The 4,782-nt window shown below is 48.6% G+C and overlaps 1 non-coding gene across 1 annotated transcript; it reads left to right on the forward strand.

Moving 5' to 3' along the window:
- The first annotated feature begins 4,205 nt into the window (after nt 1-4,205).
- TRNAL-UAA (transfer RNA leucine (anticodon UAA)) lies at nt 4,206-4,288 on the forward strand. Its single transcript has one exon. It is a non-coding gene; the product is annotated as a tRNA-Leu (tRNA).
- The last annotated feature ends 494 nt before the right edge of the window (nt 4,289-4,782 follow it).

A 4,782-nucleotide genomic window follows, 5' to 3' on the forward strand; every position in this document is an offset into this window, starting at 1 on the left:
TACTGTAGAGAAGGAAATGAGGAAGAAATGAAGTTGCCATCCCCAGAAACCTTCAGAAAAGGATTACAGTGTACCTCTATGCAGGGGTGGCTGGTTTGTAGAAATGTTGCCGAAAGCCAATACTCCTCCTCCACTCAAACTCCTTCCCCGACCTGCTCTGGGAAGGAATTGGGTGAGTGAGGGGTGCATGCTCTGGGCTGGCCCGCAGATTGAAGTATAGGAGTGGGTGTATGGTGCAGGCTCAGGGAGGGAATGTGGATGTAGAAAGGGGCCTGAAGGGCAGGCTCTGGGATGAAGGTTGGGTGCAGGCTCTGTATGAGGGTACAGGAGAGGATAAGGATCTTGGAGAGAGTTTGGGGGTGGGCAGGGATGCAGGGGAGGAGGTGGGAGTGCAGCACTTATCTAGGGCACCCTCCTCTGGTAGCAGCTTCTAGGCAGGAGGGGTCAGGGTAATCTCCATCTTCTGCTGCCCACAGGTACCACCCCTTCAGTTCCTGTTGGCTTCAGGGCATTCAGGGTAGGGCAGCACACAGAGCCCACAAGGACATGTTGGCAGCCACGAGGAGTGAGTGGCAGGAAGCCGCTCTAGTCCTGCTGTGCTGCTGTTAATGGTGGCCAGGATCCCTTATGTTGTTTTAAATTGACCAGGGGACTCATCAGGTGGAGTATGTGGAGGCAGGGCCGGGGGAGAGATCTGGGCCCACACTTTGCTGGGTTCCTGAGCCAGGAAAATTCCTGGTTCCTGGGCACCATGAGTCCATATAATTTTCTTCCCTTGTCTTCATAGCTGTTTCATTGAACTCCCAGGAAGATGTAAGCAGCATGCCTATTTACAAAAACAATCTGTTATGCATGTCCCACCCACTTAACTCTAAGAGGGGAAAGAAAAGCAGGTAACAATTAAGTTGGAGATGCAGTCACCATCACCAGAATGAGACATTTATTTATGTATTTACCCTGGATTCCTTTCCCTCTATTGGGCTCATTCATCCTTGAATGGAGGGCCTTGCTGAATCTGGTACAGTGAAAAATAGGTCTTGGCTCACAGCTGAACGCCACAGTTGCCCAGCTGCCATATTCCTCCTCCTCTTTGTGGTTCATAGCAGTGGCCTATGACTCAAGCCCCTTGGAGGTTTTCGTGGTATGCAGGGTGGCATGCAGCATTTTATAAAAGAAGCAGATCTGTGGCTTGCCCCTGGATCAGTTGTTAGGCATTATGGAACAGCAGTTGAAGGGCTGTTGGGGTTGACATAGGTACCATAGGGTCTACACTCATGATGTGTCAATTTCCATACATGGTGCGGTACTGCTCATAGAGATGATGTTACTAAGACAACATTATGGGACACACACATCAGTGGGAGAAAAATAGTAAGTACAGGTTGAACCTCTGAAAACTGGTATTCTCTAGTCCGGCAATCCATGGTCCAGCAGGACCATGAATGCTCCGGGACCAGAGCCTGGGAGCCTAATGGTAGGAGGGCCAGCAGCCCAGCCAGAGGCAGCAGGGCCGCAGCTCCACAAAAGCGCTGGAGCTGGGCTGGAGAACTATAGTAGACCATGGCAGCATGGGCCTTGAAGAAGAAGCTTGGCTGCCCACAGCAGCACAGAGCCAGGGAAATCTGGCCACCTACAGCAGCATGGGGCCAGGGAACCACGGCAGAGTGGAGCCAAGGGCTGGAGAATCCCAGCCATCCATGGCGGCATGCGGCCAGAGACCAGAGTACTCTGACAGCCTGCAGCAGGATGGAGCTGGGGAAACCTGGCTGTCCCCAGCAGCACAGGGCCAGGGAACCACAGTAGTGCAGGGCTAGGGGCTGGAGAACCCTTGATACCCATGACAGGCTGGGCTGGGGGACTGGTGGCAGCAGGGTGGACTGGTGGGGGGAACAGGGAGAACAGAAAGGGCCAGAGGCAGAGGGCCATCTAGCTTGGGGCTGGTGACAGGAGACACTTTCCCTGGTCTGAAGAATTTGTCCTGACATTGCCAGACCAGGGAGGTCCAACCTGTATAGATATATGTACAACTAGGTTAATGCAAGCTGTTACATCAATCTAACTTTGTTGTATAGAGCAGACTTGAGTGAGTCTCTCTCTCTCTCTCTCTCTCTCTCTCTCTCTCTCATGTATAATATAAATAAACTGGTTTTTTTTGTTTGCTTCTAAGAACAAGAGTTGTTAAACCTTTCCATTCAAAGGTATGTTTGGTTTTATCTGGAGTTCTGGCTACTAATATCTTACACAACTTTTTAATGTCTTGTGTGTATATCACCATATGTGTGTTTGTGAGTGATATATTTGGTTATACTTTATAATAAGATTCAATTTATAAATTGTTTATAAAGGCATAATCAATTATTAATGTTTTGACTATGTTACAGATATGTGCAGGTGTTTTCCTACAAGATACATTTTAATTCAAACATTAATTAATACAGGAAAGTCATGTGCTTAGTGAGATGAGGTCAGTGTAGCATGGATTGTTACAAGGTCTCTTCTGGCCTTAGGATCCATTAATATAAATAGCTTATGTTACAGAATTCTAAGAACATCAGCTAAAGGCGTTATAAATGGCTATAAGCAATCTATCGACCTATGACACGCTAGCAACTGATCAATAATTTGTTAAAGGGTTAATAAACGCTCTTTATAAATAGAACTTGAACATAAAATGATGTGTGTATTTACAAGAAAAGAGGAATGGAAAGACATGAAACAGTTAAAATTGCCAAATACTGCTTTGGCCTTTAGTTGATACATTCAGAAAATATGTAACTATTTGCCTGATTTTAGGTGTCATACAAACATATAGTGCTCAGATTTCTGTGGGACAGAACATTCCTTTGAAGGGAAAGGTGAAGAGACATTGTAGAAATGTTTCTCCCCTACACAAATCCCCTCCCCCCCCCAAAAAATAAACCAGTTCAGCTAGAAAAACCTGTTTCTAACAGCCTGGGCAGGTATGTCCCAGCATACAATTAAAAGGAATTAAGTACAATGTCAGTAAAAAATAAATTTAATTTTCTTCCTTTCCTTTTTGGTAGGCTGATTGTCTCTTCGTTATCACTATTCATTGGGACATGTTCTAAACAGTCCTGGGTTTCCTTAAGGAAACCACCATTTTTCCAGGAAATGCTTTGCACCATAGGGTTTCACTACTCTAGAATGTGACCGTTTTGTCAACTTATATCTTGTTTTCAGAGCATTAATTAAATAGCCAATGATCCAACAAAATGTCATTTGTCCTAAGTGTGAAATAATGCAGGGAAGGATTTGTTCTCAAGTACATGCAAACCCAAGTGTGTTAATGTGTTGCACATGCAGGACTGAGGGAAAAGGGGGGAGACCTGTAAAGTTACTTTGTGTTTACTACATAAATTAAACTGAAAACGAGGGGCAGCATTTCAACCATGATTCTTGTTGACTTTGGGCAAAATGGAGCAAAACTCAGTAGCGTATGATGGTTCAGTGGGGCACTTTCATGACACAGCGATGCTGCTGTGATGGAAGCACTTTTATTCTAAAAATCTAGAAATAGAAACATTTTGGAAAAATGTACCCTGTAGACAAAAGTTTTCCTGTTCTCTATCTGGATGTCTGTGAGGGAGGGGAGTGCGGTAGTGAATTTGAGGGGAGGGTTACAGGGGGGCAAGTGTTTGTGCATGAAGGGTGTAATGGTGCACATGGGGGGCGGGTCACGGGGGGGCAGTGAGGGGTGTAGTGCGTGCGTTGATGCATGTGATGTAGGAGGGGGGCAGTGGGGTGTCGCATGCGAACAGGGGAGCAGGACTGCAGGGGGAGACACAATGTGTGGGATGCGGGGGGGGGGCAGTGTGCGGGAGGACCAGTTGGAGCGGGGTGCAATGCTGTGGGGACGCGGGGGGGGGGGGCACCGGGCCTCAGGCTGGTTGTGGGGCCCGGGTGGAGCGGGGCGCTACAGGGCAGCAGGTCCAAGCGCGCCCCGAACGTTCTCACGCTAAATTCCCCCGCCCGCTTCTCTCCCCGCGTCGCCGCGGCCCGCCCTCCTCCCGGAGGCTCCCGCTGGCTGCTGCTTTGCGTTCTGCGCCCTCCCGCGCAGACAATGAAAAGCGGCGGGGTCCCAATTGGGGGCTCAGAGCCCCGTTCCACCCCCGCGTGTGAGGCTGGCCAGACTTGGCGGTTCTGTGAGCTATGTAGGAAAGTCTGCATGCAGTTCTTGCACCTGCACCAGGATGGCCGAGTGGTTAAGGCGTTGGACTTAAGATCCAATGGACGCATGTCCGCGTGGGTTCGAACCCCACTCCTGGTAGGTTCCTTTTTTTTTCCTTTAGTGAGTTACATTACCACGGAGGGAATATAACAAACGCGGAAACCCCAGTTGTGGCTCAGGGAGACTCAGCATCCGCCCAATACCCAGCAAATACCAGGAAGAGTGGCATGCAACCGAGCTCTGGCGCTGCTTGCACATTGGGATTGGAATAGGGATAGTGAAGAACAGTGTAAAGAAAAATCTCCTAGGATTACAACACCCCCAGGGTAGGAAAATCCTCCCGCCAACGAGTAAACATGGTTCCAGACATGGTCTCTGCACACACACACACACACACACACAGATCCAGGGTAGCGGGTACACAGACTTGTTGAGACCGACAGACACATACCGGTACATTCAAAGGCAGACACATGGACACGTACAGGGACGTACATAGCCCAGCATACAGATTTTTAGACACAGGCATGTAGAGACAAGCTGGCAAACCCAGAGGGAGTGATGCAGAGACATGCAGGAAGAGACACATAGAT

Source organism: Pelodiscus sinensis, chromosome 3, assembly GCF_052426305.1.
Source record: "Pelodiscus sinensis isolate ZL-2025 chromosome 3, ASM5242630v1, whole genome shotgun sequence".
Classification (NCBI taxonomy): domain Eukaryota; kingdom Metazoa; phylum Chordata; order Testudines; family Trionychidae; genus Pelodiscus; species Pelodiscus sinensis.